This window comes from Diceros bicornis, chromosome 28, assembly GCF_020826845.1.
Source record: "Diceros bicornis minor isolate mBicDic1 chromosome 28, mDicBic1.mat.cur, whole genome shotgun sequence".
NCBI classification, from domain to species: Eukaryota; Metazoa; Chordata; class Mammalia; order Perissodactyla; family Rhinocerotidae; genus Diceros; species Diceros bicornis.
The window spans coordinates 19,617,208-19,644,553 of NC_080767.1; the positions used below are offsets into that span (position 1 = coordinate 19,617,208).

General features: G+C 41.5%; 1 protein-coding gene across 2 annotated transcripts in view; it reads right to left on the reverse strand.

Moving 5' to 3' along the window:
- Positions 1–25,834, reverse strand: part of LPAR1 (lysophosphatidic acid receptor 1) — a 141,157-nt gene extending 115,323 nt beyond the window's left edge. The window contains exon 1 of one of the 2 annotated variants that reach the window (XM_058523759.1): positions 25,794–25,834. The gene's annotated coding sequence lies outside the window, so the exon portion shown is untranslated. Of the gene's footprint in view, positions 1–25,468; positions 25,586–25,793 lie in introns of those variants that run through there. The other variant, XM_058523757.1, reaches the window with a different exon arrangement.
- Between the last annotated feature and the right edge of the window lie 1,512 nt (positions 25,835–27,346).

The window sequence follows — 27,346 nt, forward strand, 5'->3', positions numbered from 1 at the left end:
TTCTGTCAATTTTTGATTTATGCTTTTTATCTTTTCCAGGGGTTGAATTATATAAATATCACTTTTATGATAAGAAAAGTTACTAAAAATTATAAGAAAATAATATTGAACATATCAATGTATTTGAGTATATGAAGAGATATATACCAAAAATGTTAAGAGCTAATATTTTTAGTTTGTAACAACTCGGACATTTTTTACCTACATTTTCTAATCAATGACCAAACAAATTATATGTATAAATACAGGGAGAAAAAGAGTTGGTATTTTAAAACATTAATACATAGTGGTTTTATTGTGGATGCTAAGTTACATGATTTATAATTTTTATATTTTACAAATTTTCATTTGTTATTTTGCTTATATTGTTTACATTTTACACATTTTTATTTGTTGTTTCACAATTGAGAAAAAATTTTTAACATATGCATGTGGTTACACAGGTAGGTCACTCGGTCTTAGAATTCTGGGTAAACCTTTGTGCAAGAAAACCCCATTTTAAAATAATCAAAACTGAAAACAAATATGCAGCATATCCATATGTTTATATGTGATGTTTGCAGAGACTTATAACGTTACGGGAAACCTGTTGCCTTTAAATATTAAAATTTTAAAGCACAGAACAAAAATATGTGCAGATCTCATACAGAACCTGCAGGGTCATACTAGGCAGAGATAATAGAAGAATACAAACAGTGGCTGTCCCTGGTGCCACAGTTTCCTTCTCGCATTAACATCTGGGGATGGAGAGAACAAGAGGGCCAGTCAGAGTTTCCAATGTTGACACACATCTGGCCTCAATTTTAGTCTTGGGAATCAGAGCAGTGGAAGCAAGAGAACCAGGAAAATAAGATAGGGGCTAAAACCACCCATCTCAAAACACGCTAAAATTTACATTTATTGGCATTTAGAGGGGGAAAGTCAACAGTTACTATGGCCTTTCAACATTAGAGGAAAAGACCAATGCAACCAAGAAAAGGGGTCAAAGCTAATAATGCTTGGCTGCTACCACTTCTCTTCTTAATGACATCAAAATCCACATCAGATATATGATTTGTGTGTCTGTGTACAATATCCTTGAACTAGAAACCACAGATTTTAATCTCCAATTTATTCAGGATTAAAAATTCAGACCATAGGCAACATACTTTCATGTGACTTTAAATATATATTATTAGCTAACGATAGGAAAACCTCATATTGCCTAGTTGAGTTCACACGAAATGTCATGGCTTTCCCTCTCTTTCCATAAGCAGATCTCTGAAGGCAGATCGCTAGCCAAAGAAAAAGAATACAAAATATCAGGAGAAAACTTATTCATTCTATCCAGCCTTCCTCTTGAACTTTAAAGGAGTGATTTTGCAGTGCTTTCCAAATTCACAGCAGACCTGATGTATAAACATCAAATCAAAGACAGTTCAAGTGAGCACTTCACTTCTAGAAACATTACAAGCTAAAACTAAGAGCTTCTACACCTGCAGATAATAACCTTCAAAGGCAACCCCAAACTAGCCTGGCATTTATCATTCGTGTGCATGTGTGTTTCCCTAGTCTTATTTTAGTTTACCAACTATAGTTTACCTAGTCTTATTTTAACCTTGGATTCTTGTATAGTGTCCTAAAACTTTTAAGTGTGCTGTTCATAAAATTCATAGCATCTCACAATTGGAAGGAAATTTCTGAGGTCATCTAGTTCTACCTCTTATCCAGTGCTTTAATCTCATCTACATTCCCCAGGATCTGCTGGAACACTTCCAGTGACAGGAAGCTCACTATCTTCCAAGGCCATGAAGTCCTTGGGCAGGCGGCTCACTAGAAATTCTCTCACATGTAGTTCAAATCAACTGGACTAAAAAAAGCCCATCCATGGGACCCGGCTGCTCTTCTGTAATCAAACTGAATCTCATCCTTCAAACACTTGAAGGTGTATCAGGCAGATGAAGATAGAAATCAGGTCACCTGTTTCTTTCTTTCCTCTCTCATAATTCCTATTTCACAGATCCTTTACAGCTCCTTTTCACTTTCCACTGAGAACACTACCATTCTTAAAGAACAGCACCTAAAACACAATACAGTACCCTTGCTGGGTGGTTCTGACCAACCTAGAATACGAGGAAACCAACATCTCATTTGCTCTCACCTAAATTTTCAGATACGAGGTGTTTAGAGAACAGACTATAATGAAATAAGTTGTATAGTTTGTTACAACAGCCATTCCAAATGGGTCTAGCTTTGAAAAGATGCTGTTACTATGAACTGAAAATTATAAAAATTCAAGTCCCCAAATCCAGTGTTTGTCAAAGAAAATGTGGTCCACCGGTAGAGCTGGTTAGAAATGCAGAGTCCTGGATCCTTCCCAGATTGCCTGAATCAATGTGTGAGAGGGTCCAGGACTTTGCATTTTAAAAATACTCTCTGGTGATTCTGATGCAAAGTAAAAGATGAGACCCAATGACCTACCCCATGACTGCCAAATTGTTATTGCTTTACCACACACAAATTCCCTCTCTCTCTCCCAGCAGTCCACAAAGGCAGAAACAAAATAATAGTACAATCTCTGTTGGTTTCAATTCATGGTTAAACTGGGATTAGAACCAAGTTCTAGTAATCCCTTCTTTTATTTCCAGTCCAAACTTGTCCCTACAGAGGAGAATGGTATCTGGGATGTAGTAGGAGGAGGAGAGGAGCAGAGTATTAGATGGGGCTGAATTGGGGAAAATAAACAGCCTAGAGCAATTATTCACTCAGACCTCATCCCTAGAGGTAAGTGGTAAAAAGCTGAGAAACTGTCCAATTTGGAGGAAGCTGCCAAAAGAGAGGAGAGGAAAAGGAAGGCAAAGAATGAGAGAAAGAAGGAAGGAAAACCCCAAGCAACAAAGAAGGGGAATTCCTGTGACTGTACAGGACACACCAGTCTGATTCAGCCTGTACCTTTGTGCAAGTTCTGGAGTTTCACTCTTACAATTTTATTTTTCAAGTTTTCTTGTATTACTACTAGGCTTTATGCAATTCAGAAAACGTTCTTCCCCAAATAATTAAACTCAAAATCAAAGTAGTTGATATCTGCATTTGCTGCAACAAGACAACAACAAAAATTCAAGTCATTTTTCTATTTTGGGATGGGGATCAAATTTATTTCCTCAAACATCAAGAAGAAATCCTAATACTGAACACAAAATGTGTTCTTACAATTCTTTCCATTGTTTTGGGTCCTTGCTTTAAAAAACTACACTTCATTCTAGTTCCAAATACAGATGTAAGCTGCAGACAAAACATCCTACCGCAATACTAAATTTGAAAATGCCCAGGACCAACAAATCCACAATAAAGAGGCAAAACTCCAAACCCAAAATGGTAAATGTAATAAGGATGACCCTTACCATGCGGCAAAAGATGAATCCAATTAATGTTACCTTAAAAACAACTTCAGTAATGCCTCTCCTTCCTGTCATAATTGCCCATTATAGGCCTCAGAAGCCTGTTTGGGGGAGACAGACCAGTGACAAATAGGGAAGAATTTTCTGACCAGTGTACCACTTCACCCTGTGTGAACTCTGTGAAACATGCATTAATGGACTCCAAAGGCATTTAAAGAGGCCATAATCTGTCAAACATTTACAATTACAATGGGATCAATAAAAATGGAATTGTTAAATGGTTACTTTCCAGATTGCTCTACTACGCTGGTTCCAAAACAACAAAAGAAAGAAAAAAAAAAAAAAAGAAAGCAGTGACTCAAAAAATGCCATTCTGTTAAATCATGAGGCTGGAAGGGACCTTAAAGGTTACCTCGTAAATCCCCCCTACTCTCCATTCCCTCCTCCAAACAACTCAGTCATCAAGCAAGTCATTATCAAGGGCAATTTCAACATATCCGAAAGTCTGACCTCTCTGTTTAGCCCCTCATTACCCAGAGCTGCTCTGTGACCTTCAAAATTCCCCTTTCCAACTGGAACTTTACATCCACACAGCTGTTTGCACTCATATAACACTATATCTGCCCTTGGATGTCCAATCATCCAGCTTCCTGCCTCCTCTGTGCATCAGCCCTGTCCAGCCTCAGTTCTCACAATGTCCAGCCTAAATGCCACGGTCCACCCTGGGAGCTCCCCTCACACCAGCCCACCATCTACCACACTCCTTTCTGCTCTTTGACACCCCAATTCTGATTAAACTCCAAACTGCCCGTTCTGCTCCCTTTCACAGCTTCCAGAGGCCCCATGGAGAAAACTTGAAGACAAGATGAAGATGTCACCACTAATCGACGTATTCTAATCTCAGCAGAGCCCACAACAGCAGTCATTAATACTGTCATTTCTCTCTATTCTCTTCCATTTCTCACGGTATCTCTTCTAAGCCTTTAATCCTCTCAAATCAACTCCATAACTTTCACATCCATCATGGAGAAATCAGTGCACATCAGGCAAGAAGACTCTTTAAGTTCTGCCCTTCCCTTCCTTCTCTCCCCTACCACTCATCAGTTGAATGATCTGGGCCATTCTTTCTCATATCTTCTCTGGCTCACACACCACACTTACCCTAGACCACTCCTCTCAAACCTGGATGCACATTAGAATCACCAGGTGGCTGCCTTGGCTTCTCTCCCAATGACTGGGTCAATTGGTCTGAAGTGGGGCCCCTGCATGTAGTTTATTTTAAAAGCTCCCCCATGTGACTCTTAAAATAAGCCAAGGTTGGGTACCACTGGCCAAGACAACTTTATCCACTCCCATGGTTTTAACTACCAAATCTGAAGCTCTTTTCTGAACTGCATATACGCATATCTAAATGCATTCTAGAACCACCACTGCCCCCTGCATATTCACAGGCATCTCAAATTCAACATGTACCAAACTATACCCCTCATCCTTCCTGTTATGTGCTGAACTGTGTCCCCCAAAGATTTATATGTTGAAGTCCTAACCCCTAGGATCTCACAATCTGACCTTATTTGGACATAGGGTCTTTAAAGAGGTAATTAAGTTAAAACAAGGCCGTTAGGGTGGGTCCTAATTCAACATGGCTACTGTTCTTACAAGAAGGGGAAATCTGGACACAGACATGCACACCAGGCAGAGGAAGGATCATGTGAAGACATAGGGAGACAATCATCTACAAGCCAAGAAGAGATGCATCAGAACAAACTAACCCTGCTGACACCTTGATTTTGGACTTCTAGTCTACACGATTGTGAGAAAATTTTCCATTGTTTAAGCCACCCAGTCCATGGTACTTGGTTACGGCAGACCTAGCAAACTCACACACCTCCCGTGCCCTCCTTACTCTCTCCTACTTCTCCATCTTAGTCAGTGGAATCACCATCACTCACCATTACCCCTTCCTCTACCTCACCTAACCACATCTACTGAATCACTAAGTTGTGTCGATTCTTCCTCCTAAACATCTTTCACACCTGCCTCCTTCCCTCCAAACTCACTATCACTGCCTTAATTCAGGCCTTAATTATCTCCCCTAGGATATTCTAGTCCCTTCCACCTACCACCATTTCTCTCGGCTGTTTGGAGAATAATCTTCCTGAAACAGAAATCTAGCATGCCAATGCTCTGTTTTAAATCCTTCCAGAGCTCCCATTGTCTCAAGTCCAGCCTCCTCCAGCACAGCATTCTGAGTCCTCCGGCTACTTCCCACTTCAGCTATACCTTCCTCATTAAGCTCCAGCACTTAGGATCTACTCAGAACTCCCCTAACACATAATGCTGATCCATGCAATTTTCTTTGCACATGTACTTGGCTAATCCTGGAATACTCTCCCTTGTTCAAACTCTATGCCTGGCAAACATCTACTTCATACTTGCAGTCCCAGCCTTTAGAATCACCTCTCAAGGAGATCTTTTATGACCCTTCTCCCTACCCAGATTAATCACTAGCTGTTCTATGCTGCCTCTGAAATATATACATATTTCACATTATACTGTGACAATACTTTGGCAGGTGTCACAAACACAAATACCCACAGGAACCAACCAGGTATCATAAATAAATAAAGTACCTAGTGAAAACAGATCTTAAATTTGCATGATACAGAAACTATGCTTGCACTAGGACCAATCATAATGGCTGCCTGGCTATGTCACCTTTTACTGAATAAATACAATGCATATGGGGCCCAATTCATTTAGCACACAGACTGCCAGTTTTGCAAACTCTGGCCAAAGACATAAAATGTCAGAGCCTTCATTTCTCTTCCTTCTACTCCTTGAAGTGAAAAGACTACAGAACAAATACCTGTGGTTATTGGCTGATCCCTGTTCATGCCACCCTCAGTGGGGCTGACACTTGAAGCACAGAGATCCACACTTAAGTACAGGGAAAGGACCGAGTGTTGCGTTGTATAACCTTGAACTTACTCCTACTCAGTCCTCACCAAAAATATTCTTTTTTGAGAAATAACATTCATAGGCAACATCCTGAAATTGTATCTAGCCTATCATTCCACAAGGAAAGTGGAACGTCTATCCTTGGACAGAGCTGTACCAGCAAAGAGCTACTTGTCTGAATGCTCTTGCTTTGGCTCTCACAGAATTGCTTTTCTGAGATAAGCTCTGGCATCCCGCCATTGACCTATATTGAGCAACATTATGTTTTTAAACCTCACTGTTATATTCGCTATAAAGATTGTATTTGGAGACATTGCTCATTACATTAACACATCTAATGTCTAAAGAACCATAGATAAAATCCTCTCTCCTCCCAGCACCATGGAGAGTTGTGCCCCTTGTTCAGTCCTTATCCTCATAGGCTCTCTGGATCATACAGCTGATTGTGGCCCCTCTTCGTGTCAACTACTAGGAAGGACAGTGAAATATGTGGCCCTTTTCTACTCCACGGCTAGGACCCTGAGGTGGACCCTCAGTCTTGGTCTCTGCTTAAACTCACACTCTCACGTTCTCCTTCTGCATTTCCTTCCTGTGCTTCTTAAACTTCTTTATCTTCAGTAGGGAAATACACAAGTAACTAACTTCTAACACTGCGCTTATCGCACAGTATTTTCATTTAGTTCCCACTTGTACTGTTCGTGAGTTTTTTTAAGACAAGGCCTCCATCTTACTTATCTTTGTATCTCCAGAGTCTAATAAGTGACCATTAATTGAATATCAAATTGAATTATATTACATGAGATTACTTCCAGTTATGGATGAAATGGTAAATTACCTCTTTAGGAAGCTAACTTAATTTCCCCGTAAGAACAAAAGTAGTCCCTGGTCTCAATACCAACGGCATCTGGAAGAAAATAAAGCTTATGGGGACTAATATGAGGAACACACACTAAACAAGTACAAGTATAAATACTATTAAGTTTTTAACTCTTTGCTATCCATTTTTAGAGTACTTGTTCCATTTTCTATTAACCAGTTCTTTCACAGAAGCATATTAACTAGGAATATTCCATAATCAGCTGATGCAGTGAATGCAGTTAAAACCAAAATATTTTATGGCATAATAAAATCTGCACACTCAAAGGGTACAGACTTTGAGAAGCCTCAAAGAAGATGCTCTCTTGTTAGAATACGAAACTGTGGAGGAGTGAAGGATCTCACCACAGTGGAGAGAAGCACATCCTCTAGTGAGAGGAGTCAGTCCCACTCAGTGTCATCCAGGTCTATTATTAAAGCTTCCCACTGCTCTAATCATTTCCCAGGTTCTACAAATCCATATTTCTTTCATACAAATTTCCATCTTTAAAGTTTTCTCAAACTGCTGGTAGGAATATGAAGTATTTTGATTGTTTGGGGAATTTATTTAATAATTCCTCATCACTAGTCATAAAAATTCTCCCTACCTTTTGAGGCGGTAAATTCTGTAACTGGGAATCCACCCTAAAAAAATCATCTGAAATGCAGAAAAAGCCTCGCACACAAAGATGTTCAGGCAGGTAGAGCTACTGACTGGAATTCAGGTCACCTCTAGTTATGATATACCACTTAGACAAAAGACAGGATACTCATTGTGCCCAGTAGGATTTCAATCATATAAAATGTACAGAAAAAATATTAGAAGGAAATAGCCCATAAAGTTGACAACAGCAATATCTCCAGGTGGGGATTATAGCTACTTTTTTTCTTCTTTATATTTTTCTTTGTTTTCTACAATGAACACATATTACTTTAGTGATTTAAAAAGGTTTTCTTAATAACCTTTTTTAATCTACTTGGAAACCATATGATATTACTCTCAAATTAGTGATCCCATTCAGTCTCAGAAAATTACGTAGAAAGCTTTTGGGGGCAGTGTTTTTTAAAACAGCAAACAAATGAAAAATAAATCAGGCTATTAAAAATATAATGATTCAGCCTACATTGTCACATACAACAGTAGATAGAAAATGGTCAATAGAAAGAAAACACGTTTGTTACCTCTAGGTAGAAGTAAACCATAAAACTGACCATAATGGAAAGTGGCCATAAAACTAACATGATTAAATGAAAAATATATTACATTAGAGAACTGCAAATATGAGTGGATTTGTTTATTTAAATATTGCCATAAAGTGGTTTCAAAAATCATCATAAAAACATTTTAAGATTATTCTAAGCAGTGTTTTATATAAAAACAAATATTTTTAAATGAGTTCAACAGTTTTAAATACTTTAAGATGTGTTTACTGACAAATTTTTACCTGCTGAGTTATTCTACCATCAAAATAGGATGAAGAAGGAAAAAGGGACTTAGGTAGGTAAATGATTCTGTGCATTCCCCCTGTATTAGAATAAGCCCAATATTGTCCACTAACCTCTGTCATAACAGCTACTGGCCAGAGTTAATATTTTTTTTCCCCAAATTAATAGAATGTTAAATATGTTTTACAGTAAATCTCTTGCAGAAATAATACATTTAGACATAAAACCTGGACTGATTCTTGCTCCTAGAAAAGGTATTCGACAAGGTCCCAAATCCCTGAATCAGCTAAGAATCTGTGATACGTGGCCCTCCACTTTGAGGCGGTCAATGCTTGAAGAGTTGCTGGGCTGTGTTTCCCAAGGTCATAGTGACAAAGCCCTGCTTCAGTGTTGAGGTTTCCTTGAACAAGCAGAGAAGTTCAACTGATGCTCCTAACTCTGAAAACAAAATTTCTCCGGGGAGCTTTAGATTTTCTTCTACACAGCTTCTCTTAGGGCTATCCAAAATGCCTTTCCCTGGAATGCTAGGCATGCATCAGAACACTCTATACCTCTTCCTGGCTTTGTCTGCCTTGAACCTAACCTAACCCCATGACTCCAACCCCTTCTGATCCAACCTATTTCTAATACTATCCTTGAGCAACACCTGTGCCTATTACCTGCCTGGACCTCTGCCCAGCCTGATCCCAAACACTGCCTGTGCAACCTACCCCTGCCTTGTCCCAAATCAGGAGCATGAGGTCATGGCCAGGTTTCCATACAGTATCAGCTTAAGCAGAAGATATTCAACAGCAAATAAGGAAAATAAACTGATGAATCAACACCAAAACACACTAACTAAAATACCAACAGTTACCTGGACTTCCTGAATAAATATTTATTATGAATGAGGAATTAGGTAGAGCTCAGACTAACAGAAAAAGCATGCAATTTATCCTTTTTTCCTCCAATATATTTTCCACAAAAATAAGAACAAGTGTAATAAAGCACTTACGTTATAATAAGTGAACTTGAAAGACAGTTTTGAAATTACAAAAAATAATGTATTGGAATCAACTGATTTAGTACCCTGGTAAGAAAGGCTGAGTTGCCAAGTACCTTTCATTCCCTTCCACATAAAACTCCTTCCTTATCAAATATGCCTTAAACTTGGAATAGTCATTGAAGCTGAATTTGTCCTCCATATGATTCCTTAGCTCTTTAAATCTCTTTGAAATAACATCATGTTTCAATGGGTTTTTATGAAATGTGGATTATATACAACAACTTCGATACTGCACATTTTCCCCAAAACAAGCATCCATCATATAAACCTAAGATAATGATTTTTTCATCTTCACTGAATCTGAAAGGTTCAAAACAAAATTTAATTTTAAGTGTGGGCAAACTACAAACTATGATGTTAAAGTCTTAAGGATTGCTCAGGAACGTCCTAATCTTTGCCCACTCATCCATGTTTCCAGAAGAAGCGTCAGCAGTGTTGTCCACTGTGAAGGTGTTTGTGCCATTTGAGCCTTACCTTACAACACACATGAGGATGCAGGTGCCTGGAGTTCTCCCCCGCTGAGCTTGAGCTTGTCAGTCTAAATTAGCTCAATGGCATGAGACCCTCATTTCTCTGAAGATTAAATAACCAGAGCAAAGTTGAAAATAAAAAGCATAGAGTCACTGAATAATAAGACACGGAAACTGATTTGTGCATTAAACTTATTTCAAGTCCTCTATTTTAAGACAAGGACCTGAGGCCTGGAAAGGTTGGGTACTGCCAATGGCCCCATGGACAATAGTGGGAAAACTGGCACTTTAATCATGCCCTCATTAATCTCAAACTCATCTAATCATGGTCTCATTAGCCTCAAACATTAGTCTCATGTCTCATTTAGTCTTTATAGATTTCCAATTTAAAATATCTCTTTTAAAACTCTTCATGCAGCTTTTAAAAAAAAGTGGGCGAGAGGGAGGAATGAACCCTAAAATTCTACCATGGCAAAATAAGTAAATAAAAAATTAAAATCCTAACACAGCAGTAATTCCAAACCATTATTTTAAAAAATCACCAGGAAGCTATGAGATAATCACCCAATCATCTGGTCTTCACTTACCAAAACTTAACTTCGGTGTTCTATTTTCTTACAAATTATGCATAATTGTTAAATTGGTAACTACACTATATGAGTATTTTTTAATCCAACCAAAGTACTTCTACATATCCACACAGAGCTTTGTACAGTTCCTAATGCAGAGCAAGCCTTCAATAAATGCTAGCTATTATAATTTGACAATACACAAAATTGGTATAATACAAAACTGCTTCAACACACACCTACACTCACTTCCCCAAAACATATCCTTTCTATTCCTATTTGAATTTTGTCAAGTGAAAAAAAAGCCACAAACAGGAAGGCCCATTAAGTATCACAAAAAATGCCAACTCATCAAATGAAAAGGACTGCCTTCCCTGTGTCATTCAGTTCCAGTCTTCTGTTTTGCTTCCATTACTCAATTCTTCCATGACACTACAATCTCACATGCACACAGCCCACCTCAGCCCTTCAGAGTTAACCCCTTCTCATTCTGAAGATCTAACCAAACATCACTTCCCTAGGGAAATCCTGAAACACCCCAAAGTCAGATGAGTTCCCCATTTAATCTCTTTTGAAACTCCTTGTTCTTTTCCCATGTGACATTTATCACATTTTGTATGTACTGCATATATTTGGGTGAACATTTGGTCAATACCCTCCTTCCCACTAGACTCCACGCTTCATGCCTCCAGTGATGACTGCTTTATTTACCACTCTATTCCCAGCTACTAGCACAGGAACTGATACTGTACATAATCAAGATATGTTGAATAATGAACGATCCTAATTCCACATAGAATAGCAACAGACTAGATTGGTGTTTCTTGAACTGTGTAGTTTATGACCAGATCAGTGTTTCCAAAACTTCTGAGTCATGACCAGCACTTTTTTTTAATGAAAATGAATGTACTATAAAAAAAATTGGAAAAAAAATAGAGTTTACAATATGTAGTAAACTGCATGAAACTGTCATTTTATTCATATGACCATTTCTAACTACGGGTCACGGTCAAAAAAGTTTGAAAGCCACTGCACTCGATCTCCCAATACAACTCCACCCAACTTCCCATTAAAATGCTCAAGAAGGTACACAAAACAGCAAAAATTGGCAATAGTTCTAGAAAGAAGGAGGAAAAAACCAAAAATGAAGGCATTATTTCCACTAACTTCACTCTGTGAGGTATGGGTAAGAAGCACATTGTTGGAACATATGAGGCTGAAAGATGCACACTGCACCTTTTAAACCTCAAAAAGGCAGATGCCCTGATGAATGTAGGAAAAGTCCTGAGCCTAACTCAGGAATGTGGAAGTTCCAATTGGCCAGATAAATATGAGGACATCCCTCAGCTACATAGGAGGCACCTTTCAAGCCAGCCAAAGCAAGGAGCCTAAATGGCCCCAAGAGTTAGTGAGGGTCAAAACTAGTTATAGACACATACAAAATATTGCCGCAGATTTTATTACAAAATAGAATAAAAACATCTAAAGTCTATACTTGAAATTTAAGTTATAAGGTGAAATATATATATATTTATAATTATATATCAGATATATAAATATAATGGAAATTGAGAAAGGCTAACAAGGCAAGAGAAATAAAAGCATACTAAATTCTTTGTTTTGCAGAGGGGTGGGATCAAAAGTTATTTAGCTCTTTGACTTTGGGAATCAGAGAAACATGGGTTTATGAATGTATTTGGAAAACATACAGATAATCACTAGTAAAACTGAAAACTAAAATTGGCCATTTCAAAATACTACAGACGTACGAAACAAACAATACATAGAAAAGAACAGAGAAAGAAAATGCCAGGAAGTATAACATTAGATTGAATCATACAAAATTGCCACTTTTATAGGTCAAAAGCAATCAAATACCAACAATTTCATATGACTCAACATATCAACAATGATAATAATGGCAGCTAATACGTTCAGTGTACCAGGCATTTTAAAAGCATTAATTGAGGATTTGTGTGTGTTGTTTCTTTATAGATAAAGAACTGTAGGCTTGGGGCTGGCCCCGTGGCGTAGCAGTTAAGTGCGCGCGCTCCACTGCTGGCGGCCCAGGGTTTGGATCCCGGGAGCGCACCAAGGCACTGTTTGCCAGGCCATGCTGTGGCGGCGTCCCACATAACGTGGAGGAAGAGGAGCGTGGATGTTAGCCCACGGCCAGTCTTCCTCAGCAAAAAGAGGAGGATTGGCATGGATGTTAGCTCAGGGCTGATCTTCCTCACCAAAAAAAAAAAAACTGTAGGCTTAAGAGACATTCTGTCGTTTAAGGCCATGCAGCTAAATACTGGTGCAAAGAGGCCAATGCTTTTCATACAAGGCTATAGTATCTTTCGTAACAAACAGAAACTTAAGAATTAAGATCAAACACATTTGTCATAACAATAAATGTTCAAGTAGTAAGTTTCCCTTTAAGGGGTATGTTAAAACAAAATCCAATTAAATGTTGCTTTCAAGCAAAAATATATGAAACAAAATGATACCAAAAGTTTAACATCAGAAGGACGAATAAAGTCATTTCAGACAAAGACAAAAAAGAAGATTGGCCACATTAATATCAAGAAAAAAGTAGAATGTAGTTCCAAATGCATAGAGGGTTATTTTATATTGATAAACACACAAAAAAGGCCTAACAGGAACCTTTATGTATTTAATATTATGTTAATACATGGAAACCGCTATAAAGAAACTAACAAAAGCCCATTTGCAGATGGAGACTAAAGGACCATTATCAGTCTACGACAGCCCAAGCACAGAATCAGGGCACAGAGGATGTGAATAATATTATTATAGTGGCTGAATTAATAAACATATCTGTACTTGTCACCTATAGAAAATCATTCTCTTTTCAAGTACCAGGACACGGAAACAAAAATTAGCAGACAAGAAGTAAAGATTGTACAAACCTCAATTACCACCATAAATAAAACCAATTATTTATGCAAAAGTTTACATAAAGCAATATTTAGCCAAGTCATATTGAACCACTGGCAGCATTCTCAATAAAGTCAGGTATTAACAAGAATGTTTACTTTCCTTGCACTGTTTTAGATTTTTACAGTGATTTGTATCAGCACAAAACATAGAATTTAAGCTGGACGGAACACTGCTTTTCTCCCTAATTCCATCAGAGATTGGAATTACTTGGAGTTACTTGTTCAGAGGCTGTCTTCTTCACTAGATTGTAAATCTCATGCAATCAAGACTGTATCTTATTTACTATAATATGCTCAGTAGATGGTAAATATATTGATTTTTTTATTCAAAAAATTTGAGTTCTACTATGTGCAAGGTATTGTACTAAACATTGGGAAAACAGCAGTAAATAAAACAGGAATTTTAAAAAAATAACACTTTCCCTCATCTAAGAGGAATTCTTATTCCTCTTTATGGAATTCTCCATAAATACAATGGAGAAGAAAATATCAGGCAAGCCAGATAAATGGGAAAGGACATACAATTTTAAATGTAGTAATTAGAGAAGGCCTCACAAAGAGGTGACATTTGAGTTAAGACATAATAATGATGACAAAGCAAGTATACGGATACCTGGGAATAGAGTATTCTGGGCAGAGGGAACAGACAATGGCAAAGGCCTAGAAACCACAGTAGACTGTGTAGATTAGTTCATACACGGAGATTGTTTAGAGTAAGGACAGAACTCTGGGAACATCAGCACCTAAAGATGGGCAGAGAAGCACAAACCCTTAAAAGATAGAAAAGAAGCAAGCAGAGATAGGGAATGATTAATTAAATGACACGTTAAATATTGTGACTATTATGTAGTCATTGGAAATTAAAAATGAAAGATTTTAATGGCATGTGTACTTATGATACAAAGCAGAATGCCATTAAATAGTCAGCACGATCAAATACTTTAAAACTGTAAGAAATTATCCCAAAATGGAATTAAGGAAGTTATTCTTGAGTGGTGGAACTATGGGTGAGTCTCCCGCACTTTCCAGATTCTAAAACGAGCATATACTGTTTTTACTATCAAATGGAAATGAGTATAATTTTAAAGCATCATAATGGCCTAGAAAGAAAAAGATTAAGAATAGATCTATTCTATCTCACATGCAAGAACACATGCCAATATAATTATCTGAAATGGAAATACATTTTGTGTGTGTGTGTGAGGAAGACTGGCCCTGGGCTAATATCTGTGCCCATCTTCCTCTACTTTATATGGGGGGACACCGCCACAGCATGGCTTGATAAGCAGTGCGTAGGTCCACGCCTGGGATCCGAACCTGCAAACCTGGGGGCCGCCAAAGTGGAGCATGCGAACTTAACTGCTACACCACTGGGCTGGCCCCAAGATACACTTTTTTTTTTTTTTTTAACACACCAGTAGAATTTGGTCTGCCACCTGCATGAACACTCTCTTGCTTTTTCTGAACGGTAAGGATTCCCTTAGCTTTTGTACCACGTCCACTTGTGTTTGGATTTACCCTATAATCATGGGGTTTGACAGGCGCCACCTTTCTGATCTACACTGCTGAATGAACACCTATCCTCTGGTTTTTCCTAATCTGATCCATTTTGATTTCTTCACCTCTGAATCTTATTTCTATTTTTTCTATTTAAACATACACAACGTGTAGACCAATAAGTAGAGTGGAGGATGGAAAAATTGCCAAAGAACTGTGTTTAATTTTGTTCTTTTCACAAACTAGACACCATAAACACACACAAAAAATTTAGGAATGTGTGCACATTCAGTAGCCTTCAGTACAATTACATTGGTTATTCCAAAGTTTGCAGAAATCAACATTTTTCTTAAGATTCACCAGATCTGCAACGATTCATTTTATGTGTCAACTTGACTGGACCACAAAGTGTCCAAATATTCGGCCAAATATTGCTCTGGGTGTTTCTGGGAGGGTGTTTTTGGATGTTATTGATACTTAAATTGGTAGACTAAGGGAAGCAGATTGCCCTCCCTAATGTGAGTGGGCCTCATCCAATCAGTTGAAGGCCTGAATGGAACAAAAAAGCTGTCCCTCCCCCACGTAAGAGAGCATTCTTCCTGCTTGACTGCTTTTGCACTGGGCTATCAACTTTTTTCTGCCTTCAGACTCGAACTGAAACCTCAGCTCTTCCTGGTTCTCAAGTCTGCCAGCCTTCGAACTGCAACTACTCCTAGGTCTCCAGCTTCTGGACTCACCCTGCAGATCTTAGGACTTGCGAGCCTCCACAACCATGTGAGCCAATTCCTTACAACACATATTAGCAATATTAGTTCTGTTTCTTCGGAGAACCCTAATAGAAGGTCTCTCACGTAATTTCAGAATTTTGACTGGGAAATAATGAAAACATATTTCTTACAGTGTTCTTTAACCTCCTACCATTTCCTCCACGTGCGGTGTTCTGGTTTGTGCATATAGTTAGTGTCATAAGACCAGAGAGACGCAGAGGTATTTGTCATGACCTTTAAACTTTTTCTTATATACTCAATTTTCTGACCAGTTCTTGCTTTCCTTTTGCCCATCTCTGCAAGATTTGGAGGACAAGTAATAGATTAGTTCAAGGTGGCTATATTAAAGATGAATTTATCTTCAATCAGTCCAATTTTTAGAAAAGACACCAGTGAAATTATTTCAGATTATAACTTCAAAATCACTAAATGGATTACAGAGCTAGAGAACCGAGTTGGCTCTCTCCATTCTCCGATGGCTATAAGGAAAACTGTATCCACAAAAAATATAATTGAGGTAGACTCTCTTGCTGAACATCCAACAGCTATTTCCCATTCCTCATTGATAACAGACCTCTGTCATTGTTTAGGACGTGGGTCTCAACTGGCGAATCATGAAGGAGTCTGAGTCACTAATGTAATATTTCTCCTTTGCTTGTGATTGTTTCAGAGGCAGGTCTGTGATCTATTTCTGACCTCTGAGATATAAGAAATATGTTGAGGATTTCTGGGAAAGATTTTACCTCTAAAAAAAAAAAGGAGAAGGTCTTTTTTGCCCGTTTCTCTACCTTCCTACTTTGGAAAATTTCAAAAAAGCATGGGCTAGCTAGAGCTGCAGCCGCTATTTATAAGGGATGAGCCTGATGATGAAATTCAATAGTCGGAGGAAGGCAGAGTAAAAGGATGGAAAGAAACTAGATTTTTAAGAAACTGCTGAGCCACCAAACCAACCCCGGGACCAACTACCTTAAGACGTTTTGTTAAGTAAAAATCAAATGCTGCTATGTTAATAAGGTTTTCCTATTGCTTTCAACCAAGCACAACCTAACTGGGATAATCTAACGTGATTAATTGTGTATTACAGCGTACGGATTTGTCTTTATTTTGCAACAGTTGTTTCTTGTTATATTAGCTCCATATTTAATCTATCATTTCCTGAATTATAATTGTATTATGTTAATTTCTATTATGATATTTCCTATTGACATTCCCATTGATTTAATACACTATGGTATTAATAATTAATTAATAACTTAAAGAATCAAAAGGTCTTGCTGTCCTTGTTAAAACACCAAGTATGGGGCCAGCCCGGCGGCATAGCAGTTAAGTGCGCGTGCTCCGCTGTGGTGGCCCAGGGTTCAGATCCCGGGCACGAACCCAACGCACCACTTGGCAAGCCATGCTGTAGTGGCGTCCCGCATAAAGTGAAGGAAGATGGGCACAGATGTTAGCCCAGGGCCAGTCTTCCTCAGTAAAAAGAGGAGGATTGGCAACATGTTAGCTCAGGGTTGGTCTTCCTCACAAAAAAAAAAAAAAAAACACCAAGTATATCACTCTTCTCACTCTCAAGTTCTCTCCAGCTTATCACATAAATTTCACTGGTATTTACTTGGACATAACAATTATTCCTGAATACTGCCAAGCTCTGACTTCTCAGCTAAGCTTCAAACTCAAACTTCCAACTACCAGCTGAAAATCTCTGCCTACTTGGTTTTAGACATGTCTAAAACACACCTCGCTGGAACAGTCCTCATACTCTCATGTCTCTTCTCTCTGTTAATGGCAACAACATGCCCTTTTTTTTTTTTGGTCCCCAACAGCTTCGGGCACCCTTCTGTTGGCCCTTCAAGATTGACCCAAAGCATACCACCACTCTGCCACAACCCATGACCTGTCACTCACATGCAGCGCCTGGGCCTTCCGTCATTATTACTCTTCTGTGTGGAATGAGCTTCTCAGCCAACGCGTCCATTGAGGCCAGAATCCTGCTGCAAATCCTTCCTCTACTCCAAGGCAGAGGTGCTCTCTCCACCCTCCGATATTCAGATGGCACTGTGTTTACACCTCAGTTTACAATATTTAACGCCGTCTGCCTGATCTTAGGCATTTGTATCCATGGCTCTCCATGTTCATGAGCTACTTAAGAGCAGGAATCATACTTTCTTGGTGGTTGTTTTGTTTTTATTTTTTAGCGTCCTCAGACAAGCATAAGGACTTAACCACAGAAGTGCTCAAAGATCTCAGCAGCATGAAACTGAATTGACAGGGTCTCAGATAAGGCAACTCGAGAACAGACTCTGCTGAATTTGGAAAAGTCAGTCATCCTGCCCTAGGCTTTGAGCCTTTAGGCACCTGTGTCTACTTAGAAAGTAAAGCAAGCAGTTCTCTGTGGAGCTACAGTAAATACTGGGTACAGAATGAATGCCTCATTTTCTTGACAGGACAATAATCCCTCACCCAACAAATCCTAGTCCAAGATGGCAAAGCAGCCCCTTAACAAAAGGCAATTCTGTTTCAGCTGTGTTACTCCCTTAGTAAGAACATTCTATCCTTATCACCTGCTGATTACCGACTTCTAAGGGGGGCCTTGTTTAATACTCCCACAAAGACACTGCCTATAATGAGTAACTCCACCTATCTTCTCTGCTCCAGAAGTGCTTGATAGGCCTTCCCCAGATGCCCTGTTTGCCACCTAACAAAAGGTTCCCAGATGCCAAACACGTGCTCTGAAATGCCCCTCCTCCCCTCGCCCGAGACACAGATGAAGCAGACTTCTTGTAGAAATAACATTCTCTGCAATGATATTTGTTCTCTTGGTTGTCACGCAGCTGGAAATAGTTTTCTTGTTCCCCGTTCATAACAGCCAGACATTCATATCTCTCTGACAAGAACTCTTAATTGAGTCATGCCATGTTGCATGAATTCGAGAGCCACGCAGGCTCTTTGGACTCCAAATTTCCAGCCCAGGGTGGTAGCCCCAATAACACCCTCTCTAAAACCAAAGCGAATAGAGGCAGCGGCGAGTACATGTGCACACAGACAGACAGACACATGCAGAGACACACACATGCATATACAAACATATATGGGTATACATAAACATAGCCACACACACATCTAAACATATATAAACATAAACATTTTTGTAGGTTTGAATAAGCAAAAGGACAAGTATGGAAGGCTAGGTAACAAACTGATGACAAAGGGGTGACATCAGATGGGCAAGGTTGAAGTGGCAGAGGGAGATTATTACAATTACTCCAGACACGTCTATAATGTTTGAATTGTTACAAAAGCCATATATTTTTATGAATGAATGCAGCTGCCTTCTTCTGGTTGAGACACTTTCTACTGTGTTCATATCCCTGACTGACTGAAACAAGTCAAACATTAACAAAGCGAAGTATCCTGACAGCATGACCTCAGAATAGGTCCGACTTCCCATGAACGCTAGATTTGGATTATTCTAGGAAGCAAGTCATAAACTGAATATAGAAACTCAAACACAAGTTGGGTCACAATTAAGAATATCCAAAATGAAAGGGAAGCAAGCCAGGGTTACAAAAACACACAGCTATGTCTGTCTCTAGACTTGACAACTAACAGGTAAATCCGGGCAAAACATTTCAAGTTTATAAAAGGAAGATGAGAATACCAGGCTCTGTGTCTCCTTCTCCTCTCGTTTGAGAGGCAAAAGCGAACTGACCTGAAACCACGGAGACTAGTTTGAGGAAAATATTCCTGAACTCGAAGAATAACTCAACAAACATGCTCCATAAGGGCAGGCATGTCAAAAGAACGTCTGTCGTTAACACAGTATGATAGAACACAAGCTCCCTGAGAGAAGGGGCCTCATGTGTCTTGTTTTCTACTGCTCCCCAGTACATGGTAGGTGTGCAACAAATATCTGTTGAATACGGAATGAATTCATGAACAAAGAAAGATTAAATTAAGGAACAAGTAAATGAAAACTAGAATTAGCAACCAGATAATATCAGTTCCTAGTCCTATTTTACAGATGTAAAAAGAGAGGAACTTGGACTTACCCAGCAATAGCAAAACTGGAAATGGAAAACCTCCCAATTCCCTCTATCTTCATCCCTTTCTTCTCTTCTAGGTTTCTTGGTTTATCTCCTAGGATCCTTCCAGATGCTAGTCTTCCAGGAGCCTTCCCTAACCCTCACCATCACCATGCCCGAGGGTCAGATGCTCCTGCTTGGGGCTCCCAGTAATGTCATGTGCGCATCTCGCTCATCACACCTGTTACAGTGAATTGCAATCATCTCTTAATATGTCTGTACGCTCCTCCTGGAGGGTAAGAATCCTGCCTTATTCATCTCCCCTCCCTGCCCCTAGTACCCAGCACAATGCTTGGTATACAGCAGGCAGTCAATTAAGTGCTGCTACGGTTGAACAGAACTTGTTTCCTCTGCCCCTGAACCATTTCTCCTTCCAAAGAACCAGGAATATCCTTCTGTTAGGGCAGAATTTCAGAATGAAGGCAGCTTAGGGATTGGTCAAGGAGAACCACTTAAAGACAGAGAAGAAAATTGAGTATAGCAGATTAACATGAAATCAAATCCAGTCCATTGTTTTGATGTTTAAGAAAATGGATGAAGGGAAACTTGCTAAAAAGGAATGGTTCACAGTAGCACTCTCTGTAGAGTGAATCCTAAACCTTAAGAAGCATAGCACACGTGACAGCCATAAGGAACAAAATTTCCTTTAACTAACAGTTTCAACTTTGGAAAGCCCACCCCAAAGAGATCCATGACCAGGTATTACTAGTCAAACTTTCTTTTTCTCTTTTAGAGAAAGAGGCTGGTTTTGAAATCATTTTCCCTTATCTCCATATGAAATACAACAAACACAGCCTGATCTACCTCATTTAGGCTTATCCGTGTCTGTTTTAGCACTGGACTAAAGTTAAGAGTCTGCCCTGTCATTGTATCACTTTTTTAAAACAGTAACACAAAATAAAATAAATTATAACCTAAATCCACGCATGCAGTAAAATAGTCCTCTTTCCTTTCTGAAAGAAATTTGAATTTTATATGAACATCAAGGTTAAAGTTTCTATAGCACTGATCAGATGTATTAAGACAATTTTCTTTGCCCCATCGCCATAAGTCAATAACAACAACAACACTACTTTGAAATCATATTAACCTGCTGGAAAAAAAAAAAAAAAGCCAGTGAATTTAAATAAAATCACCACCACCACCACACTTCCCTTCCCTCCAAAAAAATAAAAAAACCAAAACTAACATGTATCCTCCTAAGAAATAAAGTATACTAACCTTGGGCTCCTTCAAGGTAACTAACTTAATTAATTGATTAAACATGCCAAACCCAAGTTCCCCTGCAGAAGATAAACACACTGCTGGGAGGATCATTCATTCAAATTGTATTCAGAAGATAGTTAAAAGTGGTTGCCCTAATCTCCTTTCATTATCTGTCTCCTTGGTAGGCCAGCACCTCCCGATTCAAGGGCAATTAGAAGACTTACCCATTTCAGCTCCACCTTTGACATGCAGCTGGCAAGCCATCATTCCCACCTGTGACACCTGTGCAGTATTGGGGTGTGAGAGGAAATCTACATCACTGCTGAATGTCTCTCCCAAATGGATCCCACAGAGATTCTTCCCATCTGAGAGATAATGAGCTAGACACCTTAGCTCTAGAGATTTAGGGGAAAAAAGCAGATGACCAGAAAGAAGGTTCTTAATGAAGCATCAGTCTACAGCATTGAGCAAGCTCCTTCTATTGGAGGTTAATCATAAAGGATTTTCAGGGTTGTGTCAGCCCTCACTGCAATACCCAGCGACTAGCCTCTCTCCACCTCCTCCCCTCTCATCCCCCCTACCCTTTACAAGAGCATTAACCCCATTTCTAAACTAATAATAATTCTTTCTCTTCTGTGCTACAAATAGTCAACCCTGTAGTTAAATACTATGTATAACATAAACAGGGTCAAGAATGCCAGTTGCCATTGGAGTCATGTTTAAATTAGCATTAACTAGCCGGCCCTTCCCCAAACAAAACAAAACAAAACAAAACAAAATGCTTTCTTGGTCAGCTCTGTGGCTGGAGAGTGATTTTAACCCATATGCTCAAAATCCCTCACAAGGTCCAGCTGTAACACAATAGCATTATTAATTTTTACTAAATTAAATTTCTCAAAAGACCACCATCAATTTGAGGGGAATATGGGAGAAGAAACTACATATTCATTTATTCTATAACCTTTATCTCATCTGGATAAGCTGGGAGCAGTGCCCTAAAACTCACTAGCCATGAGTTACAAGGAATGTAATGGAATAAAAGGCCAGTCATATCTCAATGATTTCACCCCTCACTATTCCCCAACGTGTTACTCAGTGTCTTCCTGCATCTTGGGGTTAAATAACACTTCCTCCTCCTCATCCCCTTATAGCACAACTCCTTAAAATAATATCCGAGGTTCCCCGTAAGTTACCGCTTTGTATCTTTCCAGCTTTCATTACCCCGGACACAGACTACATCTTCACTCTCCACCACTCATCTTTTAAGAGACACATCATTTTCATCCTTCAAGTCCCCTTTGTGAGTCTTTCCCAGAGTCAGAATTTAATTTTCCATTCTCCGGCATGCCAAGCTTCTCAGATTCTACAGCTGCCACCTAGTTATGCAATCCAGCTGCTATACATTGAAGTTAGCTGCATCTTTCCCTCTGCACTGCAGCTCTTTCTAGAGCCTCCTTTCTTTGTGTGTGTGAGGAGGACTAGCCCTGAGCTAACATCCGATGCCAATCCTCCTCTTTTTTGCTGAGGAAGATTGGCCCTGGGCTAACATCTGTGCCCATCTTCCTCCACTTTATATGGGCCGCCGCCACAGCCTGGCCCTACAAGCAGTGGGTCAGTGCGCGCCTGGGATCCGAACCTGTGAACCCCGGGCCACCAAAGCAGAGCGCGCGCACTTAACCGCTGTGCCACCGGCCGGCCCCTAGAGCCTCCTTTTTATCATCCTTGGATCTGCCCCTATAGAAGGAGTTCAATAATTGCTTATTAAAACTTCCTCCTTTTCTCCCAACTTTCTAAAACATCCATAACAGTTCTCCAAGAGAAAGTTAAATAACATGACAGGGATTTTTTGGGTAACATGATATGTAAAAATAAGAAACCAAATCGTATGATGCTGAGTTAATAAGGCCAGAACAAACTTTCAGACTCTAAACTAAGAGCTTATGTTCAAGTTTTATTACATCACACTTCACTTTTAAAATAAATCATGTTTCTCAAGTGTGTATGCATATGGGTATCCAAAAAATTAAAGAAAAGGAAGACAGGCCACACATCAAGCACAGACATTAAAATCTTGACCTCAAACTAAATTTCAAGTCTTGTTATTTGCTGAACATTTGGAGCTTCCCAGTGAAAATGATACAGTGTATTCTGCCCAGATGGCAGCTTTCCTTACTAAGCATTTGAAATAAGATTCTTGGCCCTAAAAATCACCAACTTCAGACTGAACGTCATTATGTATAAAAGGACTTAACAAGTGAGAGTTTTACTTTCTTTGAATTTTCCAATAGGTCTAACAGAAGAGATTCATTAAAACCTTGAAAAGTCTATGGCATCATTTTTTTTTAATCAAGTTACTTCTGGGAAAGTATCAGCTTCAAATGAAAATGGAAGTTTCAAAATGCAAGATGTTGAAAGGGCTGTAACTTACATTCCCGCCTCTGTTATTGTTTCCCATCATTCACAGGGATACTGAGATCGGCTGAGTGCCCAGAGGAATGGGCAGCAGCCGAGCCCCTGAGAGACAATGATGCAAATGCAAAGTTGGTCAGGCCAGACGACAGGGATCACCTTGACTCCAGGACGACATGAAGGCTAAGCAGGCTCACACACTATAAATAATAAGGGTAATGGAAGATTGATCCGAGAAGGAAAAAGTCTTATTGATGCCCTTGTGGAGGAGGAGAGAAAAAACAGAGGAAAATCAACTCCCAGCTCAAGGCTCTTCTTCCAGGCACCTCCTGCTGCTGGTTTTCTTCCACTTTCTTGGCCCTTCTGCCCTCTCACTTATCTCCCGGACTAACCCGTTCACACTTCCCTTTACTCCCTTTCTACTGTTCTAACGTGAGATAACCACCCACCAGTTTCTAGTTATTTGGGGAGCCGGAAGGAACAGCAAAGATCACCAAATCCCTCCATTTTCCAGATGAGGACGCCAAGAGGAAGGAGAACGAGCTGACCTGACTGGCTAAGGTCGCACCGCTAGGGGACGCGGCGAGCGGTCAGGCTCGGATTATGACAACCCAGACCTCCCGCCTGGCCCCTCAGCCCGTGCGTTCCCGCCACACACTACTTTCTCTCACTGCTTGGCTTCTTTATCCTCAAATTAAACGGTATCGAGAAAAACGCAGCCTTAGTAGACTTACAATGCTGATCGTTATTTACAATTTCGCATTTCGGACAAATATGCTCACTCCTACACGAATTTGGAGAATCAAGGGCAGAAACAACCAGTTGGCATTATACCTGTGTGTGTGTGTGTGTGTGTGTGTGTGTGTGTGTGTGTGTGTGTGAATGCAATTTAGTTCTGTCCAAACAGCCATAACTCCAGTATAACACCCTTTTTCCTTGGGCCTTACTCTTGTATTTGACAAGGAAATAGCTTCTTACGAGAACTCAGCAGTTTTCCCAGTGCCGAGTCTGCCTTTTAACCAGAATTGCAGGCTTTGAATCACAGACCTCTGGCTTCACAGTTATGCTTACGCTGGGCAAACGACAAATTATGCAAATAGGTGAAAAACCATGGACTGTTAGAGCCTGAAGGAATAGAGGATTTTGCTCTAATAACTGCAGTTTCATGTTTTCAATATTCATGTATGCAAATATGTATCTATTCCAATGGGAACAACGCATTCATAGTGAAACTTTAACAAGCGAGTACTCACTGGAAACCCACATTTATGAAAAATGCACAGATTTCAACAAAAAAGAAAGAAAGGAGCAGAAGTAGCAGCTGAGATCAACAATCTCAGGCCTCAGACTGAAGGCAGCAACAAGTCCTGGATGCCGTCATTCTTACACATCAAAGCCCAAATGGCAGCAAAGAAAAGCAAGAATAAATTTTAAATCCATTCACAACACACTAGCCCTACAAAAACCACATGAGCCCGTCGATTTCAAAACCACCGATTCGAAGCCAGGTCCCTCCCTTGCCTTAGATTTCCCAGTTACTTGCTAAGCGTGTTTGTTAGGCGTCTGGACAGAAACTTAAGTTTAAAGTCCTCAGCCGGAGAGAGACTCCTCAGTCGGTCGGTGAGAAGCAAACGGTGCGGGAGCTCCGCGCTGCTGGGCGCGGGGACCCCCGGAGGTCTACGTCTACTCGGACGCGGCTCTGGGGGAGTTTCGAGCGCCCCCCGCAAGCCTTCTCGTGCCCCCACCCAGACCCAGGTAACTGGAGGCCACCTACGTGTCACTTGGGCGGGTCCTGGCCGCAGACGCTGCGCAGAGCGCGGGCCCCGGGGGCGCACTGACCTGGCCAGGGGACAGAAGGGCCAGCGGCCCCGGCGGCTGCGGCAACTTTCCTCCCGGGGCTCGGTCAACTGGTTAGTTAGGGAGGCCAGGAGAGCCTCGCCTCCTGCAGGCCGGCTCGCAAGCACGCACAGCCACTCACACCCCACACAGGCGAGCGCGCGCACACACGCACACTAACTCGCACGCACGCACGGCCACAAAGCCAGTCTACCGCGGGACAGTGCGATCCGAGCGCGCCGTTTGGCGGCGGAGGCGACGCGGCGGCCACTGGCTCGGCGCCCAGGGGGCGCCGTCCCCCCGCCCCGCGCCGCGCCCGCCCCTTTACCTGCGCCCGCCGCCGCGGCGCGTCCGGCTCCCGCCGCCCCCGGGCTGGCCTCGGGCTGCGCGGTCAATCCCCGCGGCCCGCCGAGCCCGGCCCTCCGCCCGCCCCTCGGCTGTCGCCCGGAGCGGGGCCGCCCCCTGCGCCCACCCCGCGGGGTCCCGCGCACTGCCGGGAGGCGGGGGAGGGCTCCGCGGCGCCGGGGCCCAGACCGCCCAAGATCCAGGCAGGGGAACAGGAGAGTTGCGACTCGGGGAGCGTCAGCCGCCGCTCTGCTCCGACTGCTGGGGTTTGGCGCGCTGGCAGGGGCGGCGGGGGAGGGGGCGCCGAGGGAGGGCCAAAGGAGCGGCGCGGACGCCAGCCTCCTTTTTGCCTCCGCCTTCTTTCTTTTCTGCTTGCTCCACGTAGCACAAATCAGCAATTCCCGAACCCCCAGACGCCCTCCCCCTAGCTCGTTTCCTCACCTGGTGTGTAGCCCCCAAAGCCCCTACCCTCTGCGCCCTCCTCCCCCATTCATTTGCCGAACTTCCTGCCCCAGCTGCAGGGCCGGGGCGGAGGGGTAGCCTAAGCCGCCCATTCATTATCTTACCAACCCCCCCCCACCCCATCTGACACACCCACGGTTAGAGACCCGCAGCCGCCAGCTCGGGATCCCCACCCCCACCCTCTCCAGCGCTCACCTACGCGCCCGACAGCTTGCGGGACTCGGGTGGGCTCCCGCATACATTGCATTTTCATTTTGTCGCTCTTCTCTTCCCACTCGAGAAGCTCTAGAAAACATCGCAGGGCCCGCAAAACCCCTGAAGTATGGCCTCTCTCGTAGTTCAGTTTCTGAACTTTCCAGAAGGCGCCAAGTTTCTCCCAGCGCCGGCTTTAACTGGAGGCTGCAAAGAACGAAGTGTTGACTTTGCTGCTAGAAAGGTGCACACGTTTCTGCTTGTGAGTTTTCAATTGACTGGGTCTGCAAACCAAAGCAAGTGTGACAGTGCTCCCCTAGTTTTCCATATCCACGATTATAAATTTCTCTTCCGCTTCCCAGTTTGCAAGTGCAAACTATCAATTTTAGAAGAGTAATTAAGGGCGGGGAATGCACACCTGAAGGTGTGGGCGGGAGCGGCACGGGACTAAGGCCTGGGGATCGTTCTCCGGAAAGTGGCAGCCACAGAGATTCGCCTGGTCCCATAACACCCGGTGAATCTGGAGCTCTCCAGCCGCACCACCCCCGACCCATCTCCCACCCCTGGCTTCCCAGGATTTCCGGAGTGTTGGCAATTCTTTGCCTGTCGCTTCGCTGCTAAAGCCGCCACACATCAAAAGTAGCCGCTTAGGAGTCAAAGCTGAGTGAGCTCTCGCCTGAAACGGCACTTAGGAGGCCACGACAGCAGTGGGACATGGGACTCAGCCGGACTGATACCACTGCTTCTAAGAAAGAAACACAGAACAGCGAGGGAGGGCTGCAGTGGTGGTGGTCAGTCGGTAATCTTGGGCTTCGCAGAAAGGAGAGGTCACTGTAAACCGCAGTGGGCGGGGAGAGGAAGACTTCTTGGAAGGGATGGAAA